Genomic DNA, 15,240 nt, shown 5'->3' on the forward strand with positions numbered 1-15,240 from the left:
GACCAAAGATATATGGGTTTATTTTTGGACTCTCAATTCTATTACATTAATCCACATATCTGCTTTTCTGCCACTGCAACATCCTCTTAATTACTGTAGCTCTGTAGTAAGTTTTAAAGTCAGAATTTTAAGTCCTCCAACTTTGTTCTTCTTTTCAAAATTTATGTCTAGTTAGAGACCCTTGCATTTCCATATGAATTTTAGAATCATCCTGTCCTCTTCTGCACACATAGCAGCAAGAATTCTGATAGCAACAATATCTATAGATCAATTTGGGGACTATTATCACCCTAACAACATGAAATGTTCCATGAATACAGGATGCCTTTCCTTTTATTTAAATGTTTCGTTTTCTTCACAGTGTTTTGTAATTTTCAATGTACAAGTTTTGCACTTATTTTGTTAAATTTATTCCAAAATAATGTATGCCTTTTGATGCTATTGTAAATGGAATTGTTCTCTTTATTTCATTTGCAGGTTATTCATTGCTAGTGTATAGGACTACAACTGATTTGGGGATTTTTGTTGTTGTTGTTGTTGTTTCAAGTTTTTATTTAAATTCTAGTTAACATATGACATAATATTAGTTTTAGGAGCAGAATTTAGTGATACATCACTTACATATAGCACCCAGTACTCATCACAAGTGCCCTTCTTAATGCCCACTACCCATTTAGCCCATCCTCCTAAAACTGATTTCTGAATATTGATTGGGTATCCTGTGACTTTGCTGAACTCATTATTAGCCCTAATAGTTTTGTATGTGTGTCTGTGTGTGTGTGTTCTTTAGAGTTTTCTATGTATAAGATCCATGTCATCCGAAAAAAGTGATAGTTCTAATTCTTCCTTTCCAACATGGTACATTTTTTTCCATTTCTTGACAAATTGCCATGGTTAGAACTTCCAGAATAATGTTAAAGAGAAGTGCTGAGAGTGGATGGAAATCCTTGTCTTATTCCTGATCTTACAGAGAAAGATTTCACTCTTTAAACCATTGTGTATGATGTTGGCTATGGGTTTTTCATAGATGCTCTTTATCAGGTTGAAGAATTCCCTTATACTCTTAGTCTGCTGAGTGTTTAAGTTATTAAGTGGTACTGGATTTTGTCACATTTTTTTATTAAAAACTGTTTTCTAATTTCCCTTATAATTTTAGTTCATTGGTTATTTAAGATTGTATTGTTTAATTTCCATATATTTTGAATTTTTCAAATCTCCTCTGTTACTGATTTCTTTTTCTTTTTTTATTTAAATTCAATTAGGCAACATATAGTATATTATTAGTTTCAGATGTAGTGTTTAATAATTCTTCAGTTGCATGTAACACCCTGTGCTCATCACATCATATGCCCTACTTAATGCCCATCACCCAATTGCCCCATCCCCTCATCCACTTCCTCTCCAGCAATCCTCAGTTTGTTTCCTATAGTTAAGAGTCTCTCATGGTTTTTCTCCCTCTCTGATGACTTCCCATTCAGTTTTCCCTCCCTTCCCCTATGATGCTCTGTGTTGTTTCATATATTCCACATATGAGTGAAACCATATGATAATTGTCTTTCTCTGGTTGACTTATTTCGATTAGCATAATACCCTCTAGTTCCATCCACGTCATTGCAAATGGCAAGATTTCTTTTTTTTTTTTTTTTTTTTTTGATGGCTGGGTAGTATTCCATTGTATATAATACCACATCTTCTTTATCCATTCATCTGTTGATGGACATCTGGGCTCTTTCCATAGTTTGGCTATTGTGGACATTGCTTCTATAAACATTGGGGTGATCCCCTTCGGATCACTACATTTGTATCTTTGGGGTAAATACCCAGTAGTGCAGTTGCTGGATCATAGGGTAGCTTTATTTTCAACTGTTTGAGGAACCTCGATACTGTTTTCCAGAGTGGTTGCACCAGCTTACATTCCCACCAACAGTGTAAGAGGGTTACCCTTTCTCTGTATCCTTGCCAACATCTGTCATTTCCTGACTTGTTAATTTTAACCATTCTGACTAGTGTGAAGTGGTATCTCGTTGTGGTTTTGATTTGTATTTCTCTGAAATCTCCTTCTGTTATTGATTTTAATTTCATTCTACCATATTCAGAGAATGTATTTTTTAGGATGTTGATCATTTTAAATTTATTAAGACATAAGCCTAATATACAGTCTATTTTGTAGAATGTTCAATGTTCACTTGAGAAGAATGGGTATTCAGCTGTTAGAAGGTACAGTGTTGTATAGATGTCTGTTAGGTCTGCTTGGTTTATAATGTTGGTCAAATCTACTTTCTCTTGCTGGCCATCCACCTAATTGCCCCATCCATGATTGGAAGTAGGGTGTTGAAGTCTTCAACTGTTACTACTGAATTGTCTATTTCTCCTTTCAACTCTGTCAGATTTCTTCATGTATTTTGGAGCTCTGTTGTTAAGTGTATGTATGTTATAATTGTTACATCTTGATGTATTAACATTTTATTAATATATAATGTATTTCTTTGTCTCTAGTAACACTTTTGATTTTAAAGCCTAGTTTGCTTGCTATCATTAGAACCACTCCTGTTCTGTTTTGATCACTATTTGCATAGCATATCTTTTCTCAGCCTTTACTTTCAATCCATATGTGTTGTTGACACTAAAGTGAGTCTCGTCAAAATAGCATATAGTTGGATCATGTTTTTATCCGCTTGTTCAGTCTCTACCTTTTCATTGTAGTGTTTAGTTCATTTACATTAATGTCATCACTAGTAAGGAAGTACTTACTTCTGTCCTTTTGCTATTTTTTTCTATAGGTCTTATGTGTCTTGTTGTTCCCCAATCCCTCCATTATTGTCTTCTTTTGTGTTAAATTTTATTTTTTATGTTTTTTAAGTTTCTTTTTTTTTTTTTTTTTAAGTAATCCCTACACCCAAGGTGGGGCTCAAACTCACAACTCCAAGATCAAGAGTTGCATGCTCTGGGACACCTGGGCAGCTCAATCAGTTAAGTGTCTGCCTTCAGCTCAGGTCATGATTCCAGGGTCCTGGGATCAAGTCCCACATCGGGCTCCTTGCTCAGCAGAAAGCCTGCTTCTCCCTCTGCCTACCATTCCCCCTGCTTGTGCTCTCTCTCTCTCTGACAAATAAATAAATAAAATATAAAAAAAAGTCTCATGCTCCTCCAATTGAGCCAGTCAGGTACTCCTTGTGTTAAACTTCAAATTTAAATTCATTATAGTGTATCATTTAAAAAAATTTTTTTATTATGTTATGTTAGTCACCATACAGTCCATCATTAGTTTTTGATGTGTTCCATGATTCATTATTTGCGTATAACACCCAGTGCTCATTACAACATGTGCCCTCCTTAGTACCCATCATTGGGCTAACCCATCCACCTACCCCCTCCCCTCTGAAACCCTCAGTTTGTTTCCCATAATCCATAGTCTCTCATGGTTCATCTCCCCCTCTGATTTCCCCCCTTCAGTTTTCCCTTCCTTCCCCTAATGTCCTCCATGTTATTCCTTATGTTCCACATATGAATGAAACCATATGATAATTGTCTTTCTATGCATTAGTATATCATTTTAATTCTCTTTTATCATTTCACTTTTGATATGTAAAATAAAAGAAAATAAAATATTTTCTTTGTGGTTGTCCTGGGAGTTACAGCTAACAGTTTATAGTAATCTATTTCTGATTAATTTCAATAATATATCTCTTTATTAATATTCTCTATTTGGCAGACATTGTTCTTATGTATTTCTTTATTTTTTAAAATATGGTTTCCTTTAAGTCCTTGCAGCTATTTAAAATACCTGATTTAAAGTCTTTGTCTAGAAAGCACCACGTTTGGGCTCCCTCAGGGACAGTTTCTATACACTGTTTTGGCTTTTTGGTTTTCTTTGTTTTTCCTGTGTATGGTCCATAGTTTCTCATTCATTTGCTTGTCTCATAATTTTTTTTGTCAAAAACTGTGGGTATGTTGAAAACTACAGTGTGGCAACTCTGAAAAGTAGATTACATGCACCCCAAGTTTGTTGTTAGTTTATTTTTTGAGTATCTTTTCTGAATTAATTCTGTATTCCTATTCAAGTGTGCCATTGAAGTCTCTGGCCTATTAACTCAGTGGTCAGCTAATGATTGAGCAGAGATTTCCTTAAGTACCTGAAACAAACAAAAACAAATCCTCCCAAAACCCTTTCAGTCTTTCACCAGGGTTCTGTGTCCATTTGGGGGCACTTCCTTAACACTCATCTGGGGACTTATATCAACAGCTTAGCCTGTACTTCCGGTCTGCACAGAGATTCAAGATCAGCAAAAGGCCAGAATATAGGACCTTCCCAGCACTTTCCTGAGCATTTGCACAACCTTTACACACAGAGCCCCCCTAGATTCCCAGGAATATGTCAAAGTTTTTAAAATCCTCATAGCTATCTCATTCTCTAGCTTTCCCCCACAATCTTTTTGGTAGTCTATTGTTTGTGCCAACTTTTATCTATTGCTTCAGGCATCAGCAACTAAAACATTGGCCTGTAAAAGTTTTCAGCAAACACTCCCTAGGCAATGGCTTTAGCACTGGACAAATTCTGAGTCGGATGAAATAAAGACAAGCCTTTCAAGCCTGTTTTCCAGGGAGCCACCAGAAAGCTCAGATTGCTGCAAGCCTTTGGTTGATTTCCAGAGATTAAAAAAAAAAAAAAAAAACAGCAAAAGTTGATTCTGAGAGTTCTTGCCAGTTTTTTTTCACTGCTTTTATGGAAGCACAGATTTTCAGAGTTCCTTACCCTGCCATTTTCATTGACATCACCTCACTACATGATATTTATGTAAGTGTTGTCATTCCCATGATCAGTATTTTTCCTTTCCCTTAAAGAGTATGAGGTCTCTCAGGGGAGAAGATTTGAGGTGAGACGCATGAACTAATTTATAACAATCTCACACTCCAAAACCCAAGGCTTGTGTGAACATGTGGTAGTCTCCAAACTGGTCCACACCTAGCCCTTCGTTTCTCAGGTCCTGTGACATAAATTATGTGTCACACAATTTCCCAACTAAGTAAAGAAATAGTCTGAACTGGGACTCATTTTTTTCTATGAGTTGGTTGATTTCTCCTCAACTTGAAGAAATTATAGTGTTCCCCTTCCTGGTGACTCATTCTTCAGGTACTTCACTCAGAACAATCGGACCATATAGTTTATCCAGATGGAAGCAGAGCACATAGTCACAACATTCAATATGGAATGATCCCTAACTAGAGCTGAGCCTCCTGCTTGGAATCCTAGAACTATTTTTAAATAAATATTGGTGAAATATGATACCTGACTTCTAACAGTACATATTAGCTTTTTCTATTTTGGTACTTATATAAGTGGACTCACACAATTCGTTCTTTTCTGTCTCATTTATTTTGTGTAAAACAATGTTTGGGGGATCCATCACACTTTTGCAAGGAGTTATGGTTTGTTGGTAGAATAAGCTGTATATTATTCCTTTGTTTAAAAATGTCACATTTGGGTTTTTCCAGTTTGATCTTATTATGAATTAGGCTGCTATACTCATTTGTATACATTTTTTTATAAACATACACACTACTTTACCTTGGATATATATATATTCAGGAGTGGAACTGTTTGGTCCAAGGGATATATATGTTTAGACAGTTTTTCTAAGTGATTTGTTTTACTTTCACTTTCCAACTAGCAATATTTGAAAATTCCAGTTGTCCTTACACAAAGTATCATTTTGTGTGTGTGTGTAGCTTTTTGATGTAGCCATCATTTTGTAGCCATACTTTTCTTATAGCCATTGTGCTGGGTAGATCGTTGCCTTCTACTCTTATTTCAACTTGCATGTCCCTGATTCCCAACGAGGATGAACACCTTTTCATATACCTATTGATCATTTGAATATCTTCTTTTCTAAAAAGTTATTTCAAGACTTTTGCTCAGTTTTCTATTTAATTATCTTTTTTTAAAAGTTTTTTTTTTTTTGAGAGAGAAAGAGAGATTGAGAGCATGAGCAGGGGTAGGGGCAGAGGAAGAGGGAGAAGCAGGCTCCCCACTGACAGAGAGCCCAATGCGCAGTTTGATCCCAGGCCCCTGAGATCATGAACTGAGCCAAAGTCAGACTTTTAACCAACTGAGCCACCCAGCACCCCTCTATTTAATTATCTATTATTTTCTTGTTGATTTGTAAGAAATTTTTATATATTCTGAAAGGAATCCCTTGTGGGTTATATGTATTGCTAATACTCTTCTCGCTGTAAAGTTTGCTTTTCTTACTCTTCAATACTATCTATGATACAAAGAAGTTCTTAACCTTAATATAGTGAATTTCTTTTTTTATTTTTAAGATTTTATTTATTTTTGACAGAGAGAGAGAGAGTGTACAAGCAGGGGAACGGCAGAGGGAGAGGGAGAAGCAGGCTCCCTGCTCAGCAGGGATCCCAATGTGGGGTTCAATCCCAGGACCCTGGGATCGTGACCTGAGCCAAAGGCAGACGCTTAACCATCTGAGCCACCCAGGTGCCCCTAATGTAGTGAATTTCTAAATATACTTTTTATTGGTGGATATTAACATCTTATTTAAGAAAGATTTGCCCACATTATTATCATGAAGATAATGTCTTTTAGAAGTTTTATCATCTGGGGTGCCTAGGTGGCTCAGTCAGTTAAGCATCTGCCTTTGATTCAGGTCATGATCCCAGGGTCCTGGGATCAAGTCTTGCGTCAGGCTCCCTGAACAGTGGGGAGCCTGCTTCTCCCTCTGCCTCTGCCCCTCCCCTCTGTTTGTGCTCTCTCTCTCTGTCAAATAAATAAATAAAATCTTTTAAAAAAAAGTTTTATCATCTAATCTTTTAGTATATGTGCTGCCGAAGCGAGCACTATCATCTAATCTTTTAAATGTAAATTTACCATCCGCCTACTGCTTTTGTGTAAGATGTGAGAGAGGTAGGAGTGAATGTTCATTTTTTTATACATATGGATATCCAACAGATCCAACACCACCTATTGAAAATTCTGCCATTTTTCTGCTATTTCTGCCATTGTCACCTTTATCATAAAAATCAGTGTGTGTAGGGGTGCCTGGGTGGCTCAGTTGGTTGAGCATCCAACTCTTGATTTTGGCTCAGATCATGATCTCAGGGTCATGGGATTGAGTCCTTCGTTAGGCTCTGTGCTCAGAGCAGAGTTTGCTTGCCCCTATCCCTCTGCTCCTCCCCAACCGCCGCTTATGTTCTCTGTCTCTCTCTCTTTCTATCTCCTAAAATAAATTTAAAAATAACATCTTTAAAAAAAAATTAGCATGTGTATATGTGTGGGTTTGTTTCTGAATGCCCTTTTCTGTTCAGTTGGTCTGCTTTCTACCCTTTCACATATAACACAAAATTTTAATTATCATAAAATTAAGATATGTGATAATAACTTTGTTCTTTTCAAGATTGTCTTCGGTAGGGTTGGTTAGTGTAATTCCATATGAATTTTGTAATTAGCTTGTCAATATTTACCAAAAACAACAGCTGGGGTTTTGATTTGGATTGTTTTGAATTTATAGAGCAATTGAAAGGGAATTAATATCTTTATTTAAACTTGCAATCCATAAACATGGTATATCCCACCACTTATTTAAATATTTTTAATTTGTCTCACTAATATCTTATAGCTTACTGGCATATAAATTTCAAACTTTTTTCTTAGGTTTACTCCTAAAAAATAGATGTTGTTTAAGAAAATTATAAATGTCCCTAATTGATTTTTTTTAATTTCTATCTCTGTTTATTGGTGATATATAAAATATAAATAGATTTGGGAAATATTTCCAGTTTCCAATTCTCTGGAGGAGTTTTATGTTTGATTGCTGTTATTTTTATTTAAAGTTTTAGAAAAATTTTACTTGTGGTCATCTGGGCTGAAAATTATGAATTAAATTATTTCTGGATCTTGGACTTCTCAGGTTTTCTATTTGTTCTTGTTTCAGATGTTGTACACTGTGCTTTTAAGGAATTTGTCAATTTCAACTGAATTTTTATCTATTGGCATTTAATTGATTTTTAGTGTTCTTTAATTATGTATGCAGGATATTGGTAATTTGTGCTATCTCAATTTTTTTCTTGGCTAGTCCTACCAACATTGTGCCAGTTTTATTAATCTCTTCACAATACCATTGTCAGTTTTGGTGCGTTCTCTCTATCGTATGTCCAGTTCCTTTTTTAATTCATTTCTCATCTTTAAAACTTCCTTTCTTCTATTTTCTTTGGTTTTAATTTTATTTTAGAAAACATCTTGACATATATTTAGATCACGAATTTTCAGACTTGTAGTTTCTCTACTACATGATTTAAGGCCATATAGATGTTCCTCTTGAAGCGCTTTTGCTACATGCCTCGTTTTAGAATTCACTTTCACTTCCACTGTGATTTCTTCTTGGATCCTTGACTTACCTAAAAGTTTTTTTGCTTCATTTGCATAACTTGGTGAATATTTTAGGTTTCTTTTTGTTATTATTATTTCTACTTTAGTTTCACTGTTGTCAGATAACATTCTCTGTAAGTTTTCAGTCCTTTGAAATTTGTTGAAATTTCTTTGTGGTTCAACATATGTTCAGTTTTGTATAACGTTCTATGGGCAGATGAACACAATGTGTATTCTACTGTTTTTGAATTGTCTATATATTCAAATGGTCAACTTGCTCTACAGGCTAATGAGAGAGGTTGTGTTAAAATGTTCCACTATGATTATAAATTTGTCCATTTCTCTTTTTAAGTCTATTTCTGATTTATATACTCAGACTTTTTGTTAACCAAGTGCATTCAAATTTAGAATTTTTATATATATTCCTGGTAAACTGACAGTTTCATCATTATGGAATGTCTTTCTTAATCCCTAGTGGCACATTACTTCATGAAGTCTACTTTCTCTGACATTGATATACTTACACTAACTTTCTTTTGGTTAGTGCTTGCTGGATTTATCTCTTCTTTATCCTTTTACTTTCAAGCTTTCAATATCCTTATATTTAAGTTGGATCTCTTCCAAGCAGAGTGGAGTTTTATTGTTTAAATTCACCCTAACAATCTGTGTCTTTGAGTCTCTAGATGAAATCACAAATCCTCAAAGAGGATCTATTTAGGCTTTGGGGTGTTGGAGAGGGCCGTTAGTTAGGGAATGACCTCCTTCATCCAGTTAAAGATTGAGATGATTTAGGACTGCGTTTTAGTGTTTGTGGATGTTGGTTTATTTTGTTGCTGTTGTTTACTTTTCCTTTGATTATATCCCTTCCAAGATACCAGCCAAAAGTCTGGAGTGTTTACTTGAGCTTCTTCACCGTAGAAAGTCCTGAATTCCAATTTTTGACATTCTGGACCTATGATTTGCTGAACGCTCTGCTCATAGTCTCACTTCGTTAGCCTTTGATGGCTGTGCCATGGCATTCAAGGTAAAGGGAACAGCATGAGCAAAATCACGTTGGGAATAGAGGCACAGAGCACTGTGCATGGCAGGAATACAAGGGAAGAAGCAGAAGGTAAAGAAAGAAATTTAGACAGAGTTTCAAATGCCACAATTTGCAGTTGGGGTATTATATGATAGAATGCAAGCCAAGGCTATTTAGTGAAGTGAATCCCTCTGGCTACTGTTTACAGCTCTCCCTACGGACTGGTCCTCTGAGAGTTTTGACCACTTTTCCTCTCCTTCCTTACAGAGAACTCAGTTGGTTCAATATGAAAGGGAACATAATGTTTTTAGTGCAAGCTCCTTTGGAGTTTAGTCAAGGCGGGAAGCACATCCCCATGTCAGAAGGAGACTTCTTTTCACACACACACTCTCAGACAGAATGTGACTGATACCCAAAGGGAAAGATAAAAAATCAGAACTGCTTTTTAAAGGTTGAGATGTGAAATCCATGTGCCCTTTCATAATTCCACTCTTGCCTGTGATAGATTGAATTTTCAAGTACATCTACTTACAAAAAGCAATCATTATCAGTAATACTGAAATGAAAAGCTACGCACACCATGTTCTGAACAGCAGGATTTTTTTTTATCTACAACTTAATTATTTTGCACTCAGTATTCCTCCAGGGTTGGAAATTGTCATTTTATCCTGCAGGCATTTACAATTTGGTTTTTTATATTGATTGGGTTAAAATCCCCAAAAGTCATTTCGGCCTACTGCCAATTCTTTTAATTTAAACAGGTATAAATGAATTTTAATTGTTTCTGAAAACATTCATTTGAGTAAAAGAAATATTTTTAAATTCTTCAAATGCATACATAGGCTAAGATGTTTCTTTCACTGATAATAAATTACTTTTTCTCTACCGAATTACAAAAAACTTCCTATTCATACTTTCCCTTTAAAGCAATTTTTAAAACACTCTTTTCTGAGTGATACAAAGGAATTAGGACTAGTAAGTGACAAGCTATTTTCTCCCACAGGAAAATTAGTAGAATTGTGTCCTTTAATGTTTGGTTCTATAGCTTCTGGGGACGAGGATTCTGAAATCCAGCAAGATTTCTCCACCTCTGGACCTCTTCAAGATTGGGACAACATTTCCTATAAATGCTAATCTTTTCTATGCCTACCGTTTTTTATCATACAGTCAGCAAATCATCTCTGAGAATGATCAATCCAGGGGCTGTAAGCAGAGTGACAAGGGCAGGAAGTCAAGGGGACAAGTCTGTTGTGACATAGGTTTGATAATAAGCCTGGTCCACATCGAAGGATATGGATTAGAGCAAAAGGAATGAATCAAAGGCATTCTGAGGAAGGAGAGACAGAACTCACTACAGTTTCTCCCCCAACAGCTGATGATGTGTACTTCGATATACAGATGTACTCAGATGCATAAACTTCTGTGTTAGACAGTCATAGGGTGAGTTTTGATTGTTTATCTCTGGTTCCTCAGTGCCTTACACAAGCTTAGCACAGAGTAGGATGCTCTATAAATATTTGAATCATAAATTTATAAATCAATTAAAGGGATGAGTGATCATATCATCACAGTTCTTTAATTAGCTGTTTCTGGTTTTAGATTTAAATAAAAATATTTACACAGAATCCTAAAACCTTGTCATTTACAAAAGTCATCCAAAAGAATTTACAATTTCTTTCCAAAATTAACAAAGAAAATCCTGAACAAAGGTTCTGCCTTGTCATCGAAGAAATGTCTCAAGATTGCCCAAAATACTTTCTCAGCATCCAGAAATACCGCAATCCAATGAAGTCTCCTCTTGTGAAAATGCCAGATCCCTCCTTGATCGCATCCTCGTTCCATGAGAAATGAGTTAGCAATGCAATGGCTGCTTGATTCTAACAATTCTTCCCACAACTTTTAGAACGAATTTCTTAAGTCAGTAGTTAGTATTTCCTGACAAACATTGCTTCTTGGAAGATGATAAAATGAGAAGGGAGAAATCGGCTCTGGAGAAAGAGAATTTTGGAAATCCTGAGTTAAACAATATTGAAGTCATTTCTTCTTTCTCCACCCATTTCCAAGAACATTTCACATTCTAATAATGTGCCGTGGAAACTCTAGCACTGTCCCCCTCTACCCATTTACTTTGAGAAGAACATTCTACTGGATAACACTTCATAGAACACCCTGGGGAAACCCTGCTCTAAGGAATTCATGCATAATTATCTCTCAGAACTTAATAAATCTTAATGGATAAACACTTTACATTCCCCAATACTGTGTGAGCTACTCAAGGACAAGCTAGAGTCATTCACTTAGTTAATGGTGGTTAATTGCCGACTAAACAACTTATTTACTGACTCACTGACTGACCGTGCAATGAAAGGCCAGGCAGCTGTACTTGAGGGAGGCCGGCAGTGAGGTAAGTGAGAAGCTACATTTCTAAGGCACCTGAGGCAGTTTTCTCAGCCTAAGTGACATAGCCACCGCTGTAAGTCTGCCTTGCTTCCTCTGTAAGCATTAAACTTTGATGTCAAAAATCACTTTTTTATGTTGTGGATTATTCCCTGAAGCAAGTGGGATGTTCCACTTCAAGGAAAATTGCAAGAGGAAGGTTTCTTTGTATCTGGTTTCCCCCACCTTGCCCCTGACTGCTGGAGAAGTACACACACAGCTGAGAGGGTGTCTACCCCACCTGCTCAGGGAAACTACTCTTCTGTGAACAGAGAATTCATTGCAGTGAGGGGAATGCACAGGTGACAGACAGAGGACCCGAGCAGCAATCCTCAGGACCCCAGAGCTCTCCTCTGAGCCTCCTGGCCCCAGGCCCTTTTCATGGCCATTTGAGGGAATTCCAACGCAGGACGTCCTGTAGAGCCATTACCTACAGACACAGACTGTGGAAGGGGAGCGTGAAGAGACAGCCTCACATAAAAGAATTCAGTTTCACCTATTTTGTTCTTCCTACTGAAATCCCCACTGTGTCCTTGCAGATCTTGGTTTTTCTTCATTTTACAAGGAAAGTTCTTATTCCTGAAGGTAGAATATTGGGAAAGACAGGAAAAGGATGAAGACCAGAGAGGCTAGTGGTACTGAGACAAGCTTCTCTACTTATCTTGCCAGGAAACTTGAGGGTTAATGCTGTTCTTCCTTGTTGAAATGCTGGAAATCGAACTCCTTCCCCTTCTAGTTCCTCCTTATATTTTTCTTTCGGTGAAGAAGCAATGGAATATTCTTTAATGAAATCCCTCTTGAACTGCTTATGCTTTTTCAATACAACATAATATATTCAATATTAAACACAAGTACAACATTCTAATGACAGAGCCATAGAATTTCACTGTTGACGCTAACCTTCCAGTGTCTTTCTGAGATGAGTAACTTGAAGGTTCATGCCAGGAAAACTTTGGGCACTCTAGTAACTTTCTTTCCTTGGATTAGCTAAGAGAAAATGCCCCATGGACACCCAATGGTATTTCTCCCCAGAGTTCTCCCATCACCCCATAGGTCTAGATGGCTTAACTCCACCCAGGATACCTTCTGCCAGAGTGTTCTAGAATATGAGCACGCTCATCTTCCTCTATTCACATAATAGTAGTAACTAACAACCATGCGTATGAAACATTGTGCTAAATGCTTTACATGTGCAGTATCATTTGGTCCTATAATCACAAACACTCTGGGAAGTAAATATTATTATCCCTAATCTATAGGTGGGAAGACTAAGGATTTACAGATCTTCATTAAAGCCAAAACTGAAAAGTATAACTGCAGCAACATGCTTTCTCTTTTCCAAGGTTCAGTTATAAAATACCTGTGTCTGCTCCTCCACTCACTTGGACTCAAATTTTTCTACTCCTAACCTCAAATTGACTCTCTTTCTGATTATAAAAAAACAAAAAACAAAAAACACTTGGCATCTTAGAATTGCACATACATGATTATAAATTATATAAGCTGGCATGCACCTTAGCAGCCCATCATTCAAGCAGAAATTCCTCATTTTTACATGAGAATTTGATGTTCGGAAATATGAAGGTCCTCATCCAAAATCATGACAAGTCTTCATATCTTTAGACTTTCATGTGGAGTTCTTTATTCTGTTGTACTGGGCAATGATTCCTTTTCACTACATAACCTCTTAAAAATCTATTTTAAATAGTATCTCCTTGCTATTGGCATCCTCCAGCTGTTGCAAGAGGTGCTATTGCCTTAAAGTTAGAGTCAGTAAATATAGAGTACCCCGTACTCTTCGCCTAGATTTCAGGAACATAGAGTAACTCAGTCTGCATGCAGCCCTGAATTAAGTCAATATTTCATTCCATTACCTTCAATGGGATTCTCATTGCCCTTCCTAGAATAATTTAATTTCTCCCACTTCTCAAATTAAATGATACCTAAAAGGCTTAGCGTCTTCCTTCAGGAACATGGGGCATGTATCTTTTACTATTAGTGAAGACCATTAGCTTCAATAGAATGCCCTCTCGCTAATATCTACTACAGGAGTAATGCTCTCAGGCCCATAATGCAACTCATTTCCATGGCTCTGGATAAATAAGAGCAGGATATCTGCAATATTTTTTGACCAGGCATTTAAAGAAAGTGCATTGACAAAAGAGAGAAGAGCATTAGTGACTCTTAGAATTGGCTCATTTATAGAAATGTTTTTTTTATTATTGTTGCCTACATTGTAGTTCAGTATTATATTAAGGGTGACAATGATACAATCTGAATTTTATATATGAAAAAAATCAAAAGGTTATATCTCATTAGAAATTCAAATAAAAATGACATCAACATTCACGTAGATAATATTAGCTAACATTTCTTGAGTGCTAGGGATTATTCTAAGTACTTTGCCGGCCTTACCTAATTTAATTTTAATGAGGTGAGTAACTTGCCCAACATCACATGGCTAGTAAGTAGTAGAGCTGGATTCAAGCCCAGAGAATACAGAGCCCATGCTCTGAACCTATATCATCTTGACCTTTGGAGCCAAATTCAAGACTCAACACTGCACCACACATTCTATCCCATTTCCCCAGCCAGGGCAAATGAAGAGGACTCAGCTGTGCATGGAAAATTAATACAGACAATTTAAAATGTATATAATGCGTTCATGTTTTCTCTCAGACTACAGCAATACACATAAACACAAATACGTTGAGATATTAGGAAATTGTAAGGCGCATCAGTGATTTCTTCTAGTTTCAGATAATAGGCCAGTGAATCAGTCAAAAAATATTTGCTGAGTACCTCCTAGGTACTGTAATAAGTTGCCAGGCCTCTCAAGGGATCATGTTTTTACCTTTCAACTTGAATTGGTAAGTGTGTCATATCATTATGGGATATGGGATCAAGATATGTGTGCAACATGTAACAGCTGCTACAGTGATGTGCCTATTGGTAGGTTACTGATGATGGAGCTTGCAGTTGCTAACCACGTACCTGCACTCTCCTAAAGCATCTGATTAACCAAGAGGGGCAAAATAGCCCATTAGGATCTAAGTTCAACATAAGCCATCTTAAAGGGTTGACTGATACCCCACAACTCCCAATGTATAGGGTTCTCTGATAAAGTTGGATTGGGAAATGGGGTTTGGATCTGAAGCCAAAGTGAGATTTTCAGCTACCTTGGCCCCAACTTCAGTCTTTGGGTACCATCTTCAGAAAAAGCTCTAGCCACAAAACAAATTATTGAATGAGCTGATTCACTGGGCCTCAGTCACCTACCACACTCCAGGGATCAGCAGAATGAAGAGCCAAAGGAAAGAAGCTGAGCATTCCAGTCTGCTTTAGGTGATGGCACCTGACCCCCAACATTTTTTACCTAATGAGCTAGATTTCCTCTCCAAAC

Source organism: Mirounga angustirostris, unplaced genomic scaffold (genome assembly GCF_029215605.1).
Source record: "Mirounga angustirostris isolate CCGP_5_RB_7025 unplaced genomic scaffold, mMirAng1.0.hap1 SCAF_3, whole genome shotgun sequence".
In the NCBI taxonomy this organism is placed as follows: Eukaryota; Metazoa; Chordata; class Mammalia; order Carnivora; family Phocidae; genus Mirounga; species Mirounga angustirostris.